Source organism: Lissotriton helveticus, chromosome 5_1 (assembly GCF_964261635.1).
Source record: "Lissotriton helveticus chromosome 5_1, aLisHel1.1, whole genome shotgun sequence".
Taxonomy (NCBI): domain Eukaryota; kingdom Metazoa; phylum Chordata; class Amphibia; order Caudata; family Salamandridae; genus Lissotriton; species Lissotriton helveticus.
Window position 1 is genome coordinate 1,509,269,966 of NC_136065.1, and position 15,552 is coordinate 1,509,285,517.

The 15,552-nt window shown below is 46.0% G+C and overlaps 1 pseudogene across 1 annotated transcript in view; it reads right to left on the bottom strand.

Moving 5' to 3' along the window:
* LOC144755513 (histone-lysine N-methyltransferase SMYD3 pseudogene) overlaps positions 1–13,245 on the bottom strand; it is a 42,478-nt pseudogene extending 29,233 nt beyond the window's left edge. Inside the window, exons 1-2 of the transcript XR_013594916.1 lie at positions 12,805–13,245; positions 7,246–7,314 (exon numbers count right to left, since the gene is read on the bottom strand). The product of XR_013594916.1 is annotated as a histone-lysine N-methyltransferase SMYD3 pseudogene (transcript). The remainder of the gene's footprint in view (positions 1–7,245; positions 7,315–12,804) is intronic.
* Between the last annotated feature and the right edge of the window lie 2,307 nt (positions 13,246–15,552).

The window sequence follows — 15,552 nt, forward strand, 5'->3', positions numbered from 1 at the left end:
ACCAATAAGTCTTGCCAACAGATAGCTAAAGCTGTCAGTAACCGAGGCCTCAAAAGCAGCTGCCCCCAGAAATCTAATGGGAGCCTTCTTGGAAAATACAGTTTGTAATGCAACACCCTTCCTTAAACAAGCTCCTTCACTAAGGCAAGGGTACAAATACCCTCACTTGTCCTGTAACATCTCGTTTTTTTGTCTGTCTCGAGCAGACGTCCAGACCTCCTCTTTCTTAAGAATAAGACATATTTTGAATTATTTCTGCCCTCCGACCTCTACCGTGCTCACCCGGCTGGGGGTTTTCACCTATATAGAGATATGAAGCCATGAGCAGATCTGAGAATCTCAAACAGGCAACCGGATGAAGCAGATGCTTGCACTATATTGTGTACTTTTTTCTAGGTTTGTTCCACAAAGCTGGTAGAACATTCCACTTGTCAATCCCTGGCATAGAAAAGTTAAAGACTACACCACAGCTCACCCCACTAGAAAATTAAGGGTCATGGGAATTGATTCTTCTCTCCCTGAAGAAATACTGTGCCTGGTTTAAATATCCTGCCGAAGAAGAATGGCAGCCATCTCACCCAACCAGACTCTTCAAACCTAATGGTATTGACTATTCACCCTCTATTTCTGAAAGGGTAGGACGGAAATTAACAAGAAATCTGAGGGGTATTTCTACCTCTTCCCATCAGATCGTTACAGTTGTCAACAGCACTCTACTCAGCTGTAAAAATGCGGATTTCATTTAGAAACTCACCGCTGCTAAATTCTGCAGCCAAGCTTATTTGACAACTATGTTAGACAAGTTCATGTACACTTATTTAGAAAATATGAAAAATGGTTGAGCACACACTATACATGCAAAACGCGGATAACAGGAAAGCATGGACATTTTTCAACCTTGAAAGGATGAAGGGCTGAGCCAGTTTCATTAGGATTTCATCCTTTGATACCTTTTTAATGGCAAGCTAATGCCCTCCTTACGTGCATTAATAGTGATTAATCTCACTAGCTACTAAGATATATTTTAAAGAAACAGAAGCATCACTGGCCCTGTGGACTGACATTATCCATTGTCATATCAGAATTCTCTAGAGGAGAGAGCAAATGGTGGTAAGGATGAAATCGACAAAACAAACAATAGACACGAAGGAAAACAGGAAGGAAGAAAGAAGAGAGAAATGAGGAATAGAAGCCAAGAAGAAAAGTGAGGTTGTGAGTAATATAAGAAAGAAGGAAAGAAGAAAAAGGGAAGAACGGAAGCTAAGAGAAATAAAGATAGGAAAAAGATTTAATAGGGTAGAAGGAGGAACAGGAAGTGAGGAGAAGAAAAAAAGACAATGGAGGAAATGGATAAGAATGAAGAAAGTAGGGGTTGGAATGGATAAAGAATAGGAAGGGAGAAGAGGGTTTATACTGGAGTGGAGAATATAAGGAGTGGAGTGAGGAATATGAGGAGAGAAAATCCTGCTCATTGTGTGTCTTGGTTAAATTACTTTGAACACCACTGACTTGGTTGTTTTGCTCACATAAGTGGAATTGACATGTGAAAGTAACGGACCAGCAGGTGGAAATCCGGATCCTGATCAGCTTTCAGAGAATGAGGATCAGTGGATATTTCTATTCGCAGATGCGGCATTTAATAGTGGACCATAAAACAGTTCTGCACTGGTAAATGTAGGAGTCTTTTATGTTATGTTATATGTTATGTTATAGATGATTTGTAGCGCGCACTGATACTTTGGAGTGTCCTGGCGCGTAAGTAGGCTGAGGCTGTGAAAAAAGAATGAGAGTGATTAAGAAGGCTGGTTGAAAAGATGAGTTTTGAGCAATTTCTTAAAGATGCGGAGGTCCTGTGTATGACGCAGACTGTCCGGGAGGTTGTTCTAGAGATTAGGGGTTTTGGCCAAAAAAGACTGGCCCCCCGTCCTAGAGCGACGGAAGCGAAGCGTGGCATGACCATCTGACGATGAGAGGCCGAGCATAGCGTGCGGCTGAGTTTATAGAAAGCAAAACGCTTCCTAAGGTAAGAGGGTCCCTGGTCGTGCAATGCTTTATGAGCTACGGGGAGGACCTTGAACTGAATGAACCCTCTGGGCCATGGGGAGCCAGTGCAGATCACGGAGATGTGCTCTCACACTAGATCTCTTAGAGATATTGAACAAGAGCCTGGCCGCCGCATTCTGAATCAGCTGAAGTTTATTCAGCAGATAGCCGGGAATGCCGATGAAAAGAGCGTTGGCGCAATCCAGCCGAGAGAGGATGAGGGCCCGAGCGACCATTTCCTTTGCTGGCATTGGAAGCAAAGGGAAGAATTTTCTCAGGAACTTCAGGGTGGCAAAACAGACGCCTGTAAATTTATTTATGTGCTTGGAGAACTGGAGATCTTCTCCGAACCACACCCCTAGGTTCTCCGCTGGGCCACCCTCAGAGGAAGGGCGTGGAGAGTCTGGGGGCCATAAGGCTTCTCCAAAGAGCGGGGGAAACTGACCGTACAGCAGTACCTCGGATTTCTCCACATTACACTTGAGTTGGGCCCGTGCCAGCCAAGTGAATACGGCTGAAAGGCACCTTGAGCGATGCCTAAATCTAAATCAGGGCCCTTCCAGTTGAATAAAAGTTGGGTATCGTCGGCGTATGCCATGATTTTCGCACCCAACTCCTCAGCCAGAAAGATCAGGGGGGTCAAATAGACATTAAAGAGCAGAGGGCTCAGGGTCGAGCCTGCATGACTCCGGTAGTTAGCTGCCTGTTGGTGGATGAAAAGGGGGGCATCCAGACCTGCTGGGAGCGTTCATCCAGATAGGATTTGAGCCAGGCCCACACCGAACCTGAAATGCCAATGGAAGATAGGCGGGCAAGAAGGAGCTGATGAGGCACCGTATCGAAGGCAGCAGAGAGGTCAAGCAAAATCAAGGCTGCTCTGCCGCCCCCGTCCAGGCACTCTCTGATGGCCTCCGCCATTTCAACCAGCGCAGTTTCAGTGCTATAGGCTGACCTGAACCCAGATTGAGCAGAATGAAGAGCCCCCGTTGTTTCAACATAAGTCTCGAGCTGGCGGAAGACCACCTTTTCACACCCTTTGGCCAAGGCTGGCAGTAAGGAGATCGGGCGGTAGTTGGAGAGGATGGAGGGGTCTGCAGTGGTTTTTTTTAGAAGAGGAAGAAGTTTAGCCTGTTTCCATTGCGCCGGAACCATGGCCGACTGAAAGGAGTGATTGATAATGGCAGCGACTTCCAAATGCACCTCTGCCACTTCCGCTAGAATTCTTGCAGAGCACGGGTCTGATCAGGAGCCCGATTTGAGCGATTTCAGAATGGCAAGAATATCGGATCCCTCGGCAGGTGAGAACTGAGTAAACCCTGGACTGGGGTGCTTGGATGGCAAGGGGGTAGTGGCAGAAGGGAGCAGCTGGACCGCCAAGGAAGGGCCCAAACTGTCCTGAATGGACAGTATTTTATTAATAAAAAATTACGATAGCTCTTCACACCACTGGGTAGAAACTGGGAGCGTCTTTTTTTCCACGCCAGGAGACATAAAACTGCTGACTATAGTGAAGATCTCCTTACTATTATTGTTGGCTTTTGCGATCCGCTCAGCAAACCAGACGCTCTTAGCTCTCTTGACCGCTGCATAGTAGTCTCTTTGAGCCGCGCGGAGTGCAGATTTAGCATTGGGACAATACTCCAGCCGCCATTGGCGTTCTAGTTTTTTACAGCCTAGTTTCAGCTCTTTTAGATTAGGGGAAAACCAGGGACTGGAAGGGGAGGACCGGAGAGATCTGCGGACCAGTGGGTGAGAGGAGGAGTCAATCCCCTGGCTGATCCAGGCATTAAAACAATCCACCGCCCCTCCAAGGTCAGACGCAGGTGCCGGATGGGAAAGTGCCAGCGCCTCTGAAAGCGCAGGAATATTGATCTTCCAGGATGGGGGGCCTAAGGCCGTGGCCAGGGGGGAGAGGGTTTTCCCGAGTCCCATGAGAACCTTATCAAAAAGTGGTCGGTCCATGTAACTGGGAGTGGGTCTGTGGCCATGATATCAAAGTTAGAGCACACCAGATCTATCAAATGCCCCCCTGAATGTAACGGCATCTTAACCCACTGAGTCATCTGAGACAAGTCCAGTAAATCCAGCAGGAATCCGGAATCTGGAGCTGCTGGTACATCAAGATGAATGTTAAAATCACCCAGAAGGAGAAATTTAGGAAAGCGAAGAGCACGTGAGGTGACGGCCTCACTTAGAGACCTCAAGAAAGCCCCTGGAGGACTGGGAGGGCGACACACCAGCGTGCCCCCATCGTAAAATGTGGAGAAAGGACAAAGGTGAAATCCAAAGCCTCCCCCTCCACCAGCTCCCTCACAGTTTCACTCGTAAAAGTCCAGGTCTCCCTAAAGACCACCGCGGTGCCCCCTCCTCTCCCGGAGGTACGATCGGCCCGGGCAATACGATACCCTCTCAGGACTGCTAGCTCCACCACTGGTGCACATGACTCACCAAGCCAGGTTTCCGTGATGAAAAGAGCGTCTAACGTATTGTCTATGATAAGCTCATGGATATTAAGGGCATGTTTCACTATTGATGAGAGCCGCGAAAATCCGAAGCCCACTAGCAGCTTGGGGCCCTAAGTCGGGCAGTTAGATTTAAAACAAAAGTCACAAACAGGGCATGTACTAGACAGATTGGGTAGGACGGCCCACTGTTTGTTGCCAGCACAGGAGAGGGAGTCAAATATGGTGCATGAGAGTTATGTGATGTCACACTAGAAGGCTTTTGTGATATCTCACTAGAAGCTTTTTTTGACAAACAAGGGAAACCCAGCGGGTAGCTAAGAACCATGGGTATGACTAAGTTATAGAAACAAAGGTTCAAAGCTTCTTTAGATTTTAACAATACAATATAGCACACAATGGACTACTATATGATAACTTGTTCCTGCCCAGCCGGGCCAGGAAGTTTATTTTCTCAAACAATGTCGATTTAGACACAATATTTTCAAACAATTAGTATGACACAAGCCTGTGCCGTACTTAGAAGAGGAGAAAATAGAAGAAAGGTGAAAGGGATGTCTTCAGGCAAGGAAAAAGAGCAAAACAGGGCACTTTATAGTTGAAAAGAAATAATAACAGTGTCGCCTGGAGTGAAACAAACATTCTTAAATTATGAATTTCTACATGTATGTACACTCATAGGTGTCGACGTTTCGATCCCTTCGCTCAATTAATTAATTGGGATCATCATCAGGACTTAGTAAATAGGGTTGCCTGAAAATAACAAAGCCTGTTGGGAAGATAAGAAAAACAAGCACAAGAAGAAATCTTTTAGAGAAAATTTTTGAGAAATTTTTAAGAGAGCAGTAAACACATGCCTAAAACTAGCTTTTTCCAGCTTTTTTCCACTGCGATCGCAAAATGTGACATGTGCCAAGTGAGTGTGCCTTTGTGAAGCAAACAATCAGATTCATAATTTATATTTGCGTTTTGACATTTACTTTACATACTGATCCTCGGAATCGCAGTGATTCAGGTGCAGAAAACGCCGCAGGTTCGTGCATAACGAGTGACTGTGAGGAGTATAGTGAATATGAGAACCTTATGGCTCAGTGAACTGGTGTTAGAGCCGGTGCACATGCAGGTTTGGTTTTGTTGTGATATTGGGCTTAACAGACACTATTGGGCATTCCAGCACATACCTCTATAATAAGAAGAGTTTTTTTGGGTGAGGCGTCAACCTTGCTGGGGGCGCCTGGGGGCAGTGGCATCCAGGATTTCAATGACTTGTCCTGGTAGAGGGTTTTAATTGTTACCCATCGTGATTTCAAGCCCCCAGCAAGGTTGACGCCTCACCCAAAAAACCTCTTCTTATGATAGAGGTATGTGCTGGAATGCCCAATAGTGTCTGTTAAGCCCAATATCACAACAAAACCAAACCTGCATGTGCACCGGCTCTAACACCAGTTCACTGAGCCATAAGGTTCTCATATTCACTATACTCCCCACAGTCACTCGTTATGCACGAACCTGCGGCGTTTTCTGCACCTGAATCACTGCGATTCCAAGGATCAGTATGTAAAGTAAATGTCAAAACGCAAATATAAATTATGAATCTGATTGTTTGCTTCACAAAGGCACACTCACTTGGCACATGTCACATTTTGCGATCGCAGTGGAAAAAAGCTGGAAAAAGCTAGTTTTAGGCATGTGTTTACTGCTCTCTTAAAAATTTCTCAAAAATTTTCTCTAAAAGATTTCTTCTTGTGCTTGTTTTTCTTATCTTCCCAACAGGCTTTGTTATTTTCAGGCAACCCTATTTACTAAGTCCTGATGATGATCCCAATTAATTAATTGAGCGAAGGGATCGAAACGTCGACACCTATGAGTGTACATACATGTAGAAATTCATAATTTAAGAATGTTTGTTTCACTCCAGGCGACACTGTTATTATTTCTTTTCAACTATAAAGTGCCCTGTTTTGCTCTTTTTCCTTGCCTGAAGACACCCCTTTCACCTTTCTTCTATTTTCTCCTCTTCTAAGTACGGCACAGGCTTGTGTCATACTAATTGTTTGAAAATATTGTGTCTAAATCGACATTGTTTGAGAAAATAAACTTCCTGGCCCGGCTGGGCAGGAACAAGTTATCATATATCTCACTAGAAGCTGCATTCTTTCTTGAACTCGCCCACTGAAGGAAGAGGTGGGGAGTCGTTTAGAACGTGTTCCCCGTCAGAAGACACTGGGGGGGGGGGGAGAAGGAAGAGATGGTGAAGAGGCAGGTTGAGAAGTGTTGTCAAGGGAGCTGCAGAGAGAGTATATCCTTAGAAACAAAGTTTAGGGTAGTATTTGCCTTACAACACTATCTGAGCTCCATTTCGAATTAACAAGGAAGCGGACACTGGCCGCTAGAGTTATGCTCTACCCAGTAAAATCTCCTGGGGCGGGGGATTGACAGGGGAGTAAACTGCTGTTGGTAGGGAGTGGATCCCATGCACAGAGATTCGAAACAGTAGATAATGCTCATCTAGGAAGACAGGGTGAAAGCAAGGACCGTCACACACACACAGAAAATACAACAATCTGCCAAAGGCAGACTAAAGTCCACATAGCTCAATGTGGTGGTCCGGCTCTGCTAGGAATACGACTATATAAATGAAAAAACTTAACAGAGATAGCAAACATTTCAAAATAGGGATAATGACAAATATAATAAATTAACAGCAGAAGCAAGGGTTTCAAAACACTCTACAATTTACCGGTACTTTGAGAGATTTCAAATTTGAGGAGCTCTCTTCTGGCCTAAGGTCCTCGGAAATGTGTGGGTTCTGAAAAAAAAAACATGCAGTTAAATGATACTATGCCGGAGTGCAATAACGAGGCAGATGAGCATTTTGTAAAAACATTACAATGTTTTGACCCCCTTGCTGGGGAACGTCGTTTACGACGCAACTTTTAGCACGCAGTGCTATTACAACGCGGTCTTTAAATCGCATTCTATTACAACGCATGACTCTGGGGGGCGCTCAAGGATAGGGAATACTTTTAATTTACTATCCAACACCATCCCTAGTGTCAACGGGGACTGGTGTTGGAATAGTAAATTAAAATATTCACTATCCAACACCCCTTTCTGTTATGCGTTGTAAAAGAATGCGTTATAAAAACCGCGTTGTTACAGCATGCGTGCTAAAAGCATGCGTTGTAACAACGTACATCCCCATTGCTTGTTTCAGCGACCATGCCAGTGACTATACACAATGTATAGAAATAGAGACTGCTAAAGCTTGCTCCAAGTAGTGTGTCACTCAGAAAACCAGTTGCCCAACCATAAGGAGTGATAGCTATCCTATAATGCATACAAAGCTGTCCATACAAACTCTGTACCTACCTTTCCAATCTTATCAAACTATCTGGCGGTATGGGGAGGTTTCAGTAGCAAAAACAATTGTCTTCTGAAAAGCCACAGCTACACATCCTCTCATGCACAGCGTCCTTCTCAGGAGCTGCTAGGGTCCTTAGCAACTCTTTGCCTGCAGACATCCGGACAAAACCGAACCTGCAGTCCTCCCATCGACACCCAAAGACGCACTCCTTCAGACTGTATTTGACTCCTAATAAGGTCGAAATGTATTTTACTTTATGTAACTTGAGGTTCTACTTCCAAGCATAGCAGACTATCCCCGAATCAACATGCTGCTCTTAGCCTTCATTCTCCCCGATTCCCCCACATCCTGCTCCTCCCCTTGCCCCCTATTCTCCCACTTGCTATCAACACCTATGTCTTGTTCCTCTTGTACTTTTCTCTTGGTGTTCCCCTAGCTGCTGCTTGCCCTCCTTGCTTCAGACCCTAACCAGGGCCCCTTTTCCCTATCCCTCTCTAACTCACTCCTCTTCCACCTATCAGTCTCGCAGGTCCCTTCCTCTCCTTCCCTGGCTCACTCGCCTCTCACCTCTGCTCTTCTCCATCCACATCTCTACCTGTCTCTCCTTAGGTCACTTCCTCACTATTGTTCCCCCTCCTATATTATTCCCTATCCACATCTCTCCCTTACCATTCCTCTCTATCACTCCAGCAAACTCTGATCTCTGCGTACCTGGCCTGCTCCCCGACACCTGCCTCTTCCACGCTTATGTTCTTTCCCATCCACTTCTCTACTGGGTCACTTCGCGGAAGATCAAATAGGCATGATGCGGAACACGCTTCTTGACCAATGTGTGACCACATGAGTATTCGCTTCCGCCAAGACCTAGTGGTCTGATTCGTACCTGGCCTGCTCCCCAACACCTGCCTTCTCCACGCTTATGTTCTTTCGCATCCACCTCTCTACTGGGTCACTTCGCGGAAGATCAAATAGGCATGATGCGGAACACGTTTCTTGACCAATGTGTGACCACATGAGTATTCGCTTCCGCCAAGACCTAGTGGTCTGATTCGTGCCTGGCCTGCTCCCCGACACCTGCCTCTTCCACGCTTATGTTCTTTCCCATCAACTTCTCTACTGGGTCACTTCGCGGAAGATCAAATAGGCATGATGCAGAACACGCTTCTTGACCAATGTGTGACCACATGAGTATTCGCTTCCGCCAAGACCTAGTGGTCTGATTAACTCCGAGTTAGGGTCTTATTTCATACTTTTGATTTTCAAGATAATACCTATTCTTCTAGTTTTCTTTTAGGAGGCAGTGATCTCTATTCAAAGCACAAGCGGGATGTGTAAGATCAAGATCGATACTACTCGCATCATCCTGCACAATACAAGGGGTTTTTGCTTTCCCCATTCCTTTTCACTGATTGGGTGGTTAACAATTGTGTTGTGTTTGTGGTCTCATTAGGATCCATAAGGGGCCCCGATGGGTGCACTTCTGCAGTGCCTCTAATGCGATTTTTACCAAGTTAAGTTCTGTGGAAATGGCACACATCGCCATCGTGAGATATGCAGTCATGGAAGGGTTAGAGCCCCTGCCCTTCTCCCCTCCTTTTTTCAGTGATATACTCTTCGCCCCCATGGATGAAGAGATCATAAAAAACTCGACAAAAAATAAAGGTCAATCAGAGAAAAGGCAGGAGAACAAAGGCAAGGAAAAAACCTTTTAGGCACAGAGCTTATTGTCACTCTCATGGGCCAAAGCCCCTTTAGCCTTTGTAGTGAGTATTATAGTCTATTTAATTCAGATGATAGAGAGCTACTTATATAGGAAACACCCTGAACTCAGGTATTTCATGTGCTCTCAAATGCAATAAGGAACAGGAAAGCACAGTGAAATAAAATATTTGCCTAGGATCTCAAAATATGATCAAGCTGGGATGTCAGGAAAACCCCAGGTTTTCTGATCCCACATTGAGCCACTCATCCACGAAATGTGAATCTTTTTCCCTCTCCTTAACATCAAAGGTTAATGTTTTTTTTTAATTCTTGGTGTGTTAGGTTAGAGAGTGGGTACAAGGTAGAAGTCACATATGATAGCTCAGCTTGTTTAAGGCTCGAGGGTCCAAGAGGACCGCAGGCAGAGCCAGATCCAGGCACCTAGCCGAGCCTAGCTCAACTTACCAGTGGCTCACCCGCCTTTAATAGGCAGCACAATATTTAAGGTATTGCAGATATTTGTCTTTGATTTCATTCCTCACTCCAAATATCAACTTGATGTATTTATGTAACTAGATATGAAATGATGCTGAAGATATGATAACAAGAATAGTTTATTTATGAGACCTATCTGGTCATTAATTATTTTTAATTACAAAGCAGGAATTTAAATTAGTTCATTATTTTATACAAAGTAGATGATTAAGCGACTACCAGTGTATCTGTTATTCTCTAAACATACTTCGGTATTGTCTAAACCATGACTGATTTGCTTTTTCAGATACAAATGTGCAGTGTAGAAATGAAATCCTAAATAAACACACCTATATATTTTTTTTCCTAGAGCTGCAACATCACTTCCTGTGATGTTATTAGTGATCTAGGTGAGAGGATGTAGCCTTACGGCTAGAGCTGCTGACTTTGGAGCTGGGGAACCAGGTTTGAGTCTTGGCATCGGCACAACATCCTGTGATTCTGGGCAAATTGCTAAATCTTCCCATGCCTACCAAAAATAAATGTGTCCTTGTGTAATGTAACTGGTGCTCATGTAAAGCACTCTAATTCAGTTTGGTCGAGTTCACGCTAAAGAAATATATATCACCCCATGTAACCTCATTGCCAATATTAGAAACAAGGGACAAGCTGGAAAAAAATCTGGGTTATTTATTTTTTCATTGAAGCAGAGGCAAATGTGAGCAGGAGGCAGGAGATGGTAATGCATGGGTTTCGCCTATGTAATGAATAAAGAGCTGTTTTCATCAATCATCGTCCTGGAGAAGGAAAGAGCTCCCTGACACATAACACAGGAGTGGAGAGGATGTGGCGCAGTGGGCAGAGCTGCAGACTCAAGAGCTGGGGATCCCGTTTCAAGTCTAGGCAGTGCTGCAGCAACATCCTGTATTCTATGCAAATCACTTAATCTCTCCAGGTGATAAATAGTTATATAAATATGCTGTAATAGTAAAGGGCAACACTTTATGAAAATATATTTCCACCAAAGTGGATGTTAACAATATTTCGGCAGCGGGAAACTGATAAGAGAGGAAGGCAAAAAACAAGCATTGGCAAATGCAAGAAAATATGCTAAAGCCAAAAGAAATGGTGGAAAGGTAAGTGGCACACACATGAACCAATGAGAAGCCCGGAAAGAGAGGAGGCAGGATGTAAGTCCCTTTTAAGTTTATATTAAAAACAATAGATTTCTTAGGCAAAAAATCATCATCTTCTGTCTGAATTCGGTTGATTAAGGCATGTATGTTAAGTTGTAATTGCCCCAAGTATACTCTTTAGGGCTTGTGCCAAATTTCAAACATATTTTCATTGATCAAGTGATGGCACCTTCCATTCCCCTAATTGCCAAGAAGCTGATTCTAAAATGAGGGATTAGTCAGTGGATGATTTTATTAACGTGGATGGAGAATGCACAGTTTTTGGAGGGTGTTTTTTTTAGGGTGATATTGGGTTTAAAAGAGGGTGACCTCACTAAATCTATGAAGGAAGTTTGCTTATCAGGAGGCTGAACATCAGTGAAACGATGATGACAAGCCAGCAATTAAGGGTGGGTTGACAGGTATGTGTATCCCCTTTCCCTTCAACATTTTTCAACAAACATCAAGAACTTCGGAAGTGTCAGAAATTTTGTACCCACAAACATTGCTAAGTTATCCCTGCTGAATGCTCTGCAATAGGTACCAGCTTCTGTAGTGCAAGAAATAAGGGAGATCCTCCCGGATCTGTCGGATATTTCCGAGCAGAATCTGGGATCGGTCAAAAATATTGTGAATTTTAATGCAATTTACCAACACCTGGACATGAATCAGGGGACCCACGGGTTGTGTGCTTTCTGTTTGGAGCAACAGCGTGCAGGCGGTGAGGGTATGCAGACTTGGTGACTCGTTTTTTTGCCGGTGGGCATTTTGTCGTCTGAACTGCAGGGCCTAATTGAACAGTCCTGCAGTTGGATGTTGTGAAATGCCCCTGGGGGAGATGGGGAGGAGAGCTGGAGCATGGAGGGCACCCACCTACCAAAAATAAAATGGAAATCACCATGGGATAAACACTGTGTCAAGAGAGTGTTGGTGTTTGCCCTGCACTGAAATATATGCTAACCGGTAGCGAGGGGGCTTTCTTATTGTTTTCAATTGTTGCTGGGTCTAAAACAAAGGTGTCATTTAAAGGGCCATCATAGCTTCTTTCGTTCAAGTATCATCATGGCTGGGAGTCATATGGAGCCAACACCCAGCCGCCAATGTAATGGAAGGAAACCAAGGCACATGGCTTATCACTTCACAAGCAGTGTAGCACAACTATGTTTGGAGGCAGGTTTTTGACTTTGCTCAAGACCCCATCACCATGTAAGACATGCGCATGCACTGCAAGAATGCCAGTTGTATCTGTGAGTATGAATACTTAAACAAATAATTTAAATTACACTTTTTGTTATATATATTTAAATTATAGTGCTACCCATCCGAGTGTAGGGTGCCAGAGCGCTATACATTTACCGGCACGTGTCCTTGTTTACAATTTCTTTGCGGTAGATTTTTTTTTAAATGAATGTATAAATCGACGGTCAGCCTCAGCATCCTGTCTCTACACCCATTACTCCGCCACACCCTGAACCCCAATTTGTTGTGGTTCCCGGAGTAAATGTCTTCCAATGCCTCCAGCACCGCCCATCTGAGAACAAAATGCCAGCTGCTCTTCTGATAAAGAAAGGAACTGCCTTACCTCATTAAATCTCAGCAGCCTTGTCCTTTCCGTGTGCTGGAACAGTCCGTGCGGTAAAAGTTCTAGTTTTGTCAAACACCCTCACTGGGCACTTCGTACGCAAAGCTGTTAATAATGCTAAACTGCTGACGCCCATCTGTTACAGCTCGTCTCCGATCGCTGCTTCAAAACTTTTTGCAAACAGGCGGATCCAGAGAGCATGAAACGAAAGTGAAACTTAGCTGTCGTCGTGCTTTGTCCCAGCACTCCGAGAGTAATCAAAAGAAGCAGTTTCGGACCATTTTTTTAAGGCAATACGTTTGCCTAATAGCAACCACCTTTTTCAGTTTTCAGCCCGGCAGAAAAGAACTACCATCTTTCAAGCTTCTGGTAAACAAGGAAGTGGCATTGCTGCGTCGACTCACTTATTCTGCCAGCACTCCTACCCTTCCAGTATGGGATGAACCGTGACGAGGAGGCGAGAGGCTATGGAATTGATGCCTCTCATCCTTGACGGGGGCGGTGCCTAAAAGTAGTCCGTAGTTGAAACACGGTTTTGAAACCAGTCACTATCATAAAGCATTGGCAAACTGACATTAGTTAGAAGACATGGACGATGCCTGAATTCGACTTGGCTGTGTTTGCATACCGCTGCTCAATATTTTTTTATTTTTTTTATTTAATGCGATTTTCTATAGTGCGAACTTTACCCGAAGGTGTCAGAGCGCTTTACATAAGAACCAGTTGCAAAACATAAGGACTTAGGATTCAAACAGAAAAAATTGCAAATGAACAAGATGTAAAGTCACACAAGGAAGAGATACAAACAGAAATAAAAATTGCAAATGTACAAGTAGTAAAGTCATTGCTACCTCTCATATGTTTAGGTCTCGCCTGTCGATGCGCATGCGCATCGAGCAAGGCGAGAGTATTGGGACTTATCCACTCTTTATCCACACTGCAAGGAATCGTGGCGATTCCTTGCAGTGCCCGTGACTTTTAAGCTCAATGCGCATGCGCATTGAGCTTAAAAGCGCGTGCACGTCCGTCTTTGTTTACCCGCTCCGCCCCCTCCCCTTCCCGCCGTGTCGCATTTCTCCTCCCCCCTCCCCTCTCTTCCCTCCATCTTGTTTATTTTACCCGCTCCGCCCCCTCGCATTTCTCCTCCCCCCTCCCCTCTCTTCCCTCCGTCTTGTTTATTTTACCCGCTCCGCCCCCTCCCCTTCCCGCCGTGTCGCATTTCTCCTCCCCCCTCCCCTCTCTTCCCTCCGTCTTGTTGCCTATGGGCGGCTGTGCTGGCAAGCAGCGCTGCTTCCTCTCCTCTTTCTGTTGAAACAAACAGCAGGGAGGAGAGGCGTTTCCAGGGCCAGCTCACTCTCGCTCTCTTCGTCTTGTTAGGGTTTTCACCACCAGAATCAAGGAGTGACAAACCAGCCAGTATGTACATTTTCAATTCAGAACGCCACCTTTTTTATGCACACTGATTTACACAATATTTCTGCGCAGTGTCCCGTTATTATTTCAAGGCGCTACATTTGCTCGTGACAAACATCTCGCAAACCATTTCAGCGAGCAAAGACGCGCCTCGCGCTGCCTGCGTCTATGTGACAGCGCGAGACGCTTCTTAAAATAGAGCAGCGGTCGCTGAGCTCCGGTTCAAGCCCTCGTAAACTTTATTTTTTCAATGCAATACGTCTGTTCCAAAACAAGCAGGCCCTCGGCCCGCCGCTGCCGCTGCACACAGGCTCCGTTGTGCCGCCGCGGTGAATCACTCCTCCTGCAGGCGGCTGATCTCCTGGGGCTGGCGGGAGGCCAGGGCGGCTGCAGCTGGGCCTTGCTGTCTGTTCTCCAGGCCTGGGGGGCAGGAAGGCTTGGCGCTCACCAGCGCGCCCTGTTATGAATGCTGCCTGTACCCAATGTGCCCTCGTTCCTCGCCTGTGCCCGGACCCCGTCTTTTGCCTCTGGCTGTGGAGCGCTTCTCTCTGTTTCCACCTCGTTTCCCCGAGCGGGGGCCGCACCTGGTACCCCCTCCAGCCTCACACCCTTTACGCTTCCTGTCTAATGAACTGTGTTTCCATCACTGCTCTCTCTCCCTGCCAATGTCGCCTTTCTCTCCCATTGCCCTCTGTCTATGACCCTTCACCAGTCGCTGTCTCTTCTTCTCTGCCCGTCACCTCTGCAAGGGGGTCTCCTTTCTTCATGCCCTCCCGTCCTTTGTTGACATTGTCACTCTCAGCTCTCCTCACGCGCCCTCTCTCCTGAAGTGTCAGTAATCGCGGCCGCCGTTTCTCCCTCCCCTCACCTCTCTCCCTACTTCCCTCGATCTGTCTGTAACAGAGTCACTGCTCCTCCCACTCTCTCTCTCTGTCTGCCTGACGCCCTCTCGCCTATCCTCCTATCCTGCCATCTCTCTCACATCCTGACATCTCTCTCACATCCTGACATTTCTCTCACACTCTCTCCCATCCGGCCATCTCTCTCTCCCATCCTGCCATCTCTCTCCCTTCCTGACATCTCTCTCTCCCATCCTGCCATCTCTCTCTCATCCTGCCATTTCTCTCACACTCTCTCCCATCCTGGCTGCTCTCTCCCATCGGGCCACCACCCTCACCCTCACTCACCCTCACTCACTCACCCTCAACCCCTCACCCTCACCCCCTCAACCCCTCACCCCCTCACCCTCAACCCCTCACCCTCACCCCCTCACCCTCAACCCCTCACCCTCAACCCCTCACCCTCACTCACCCTCAACCCCTCACCCTCACTCAC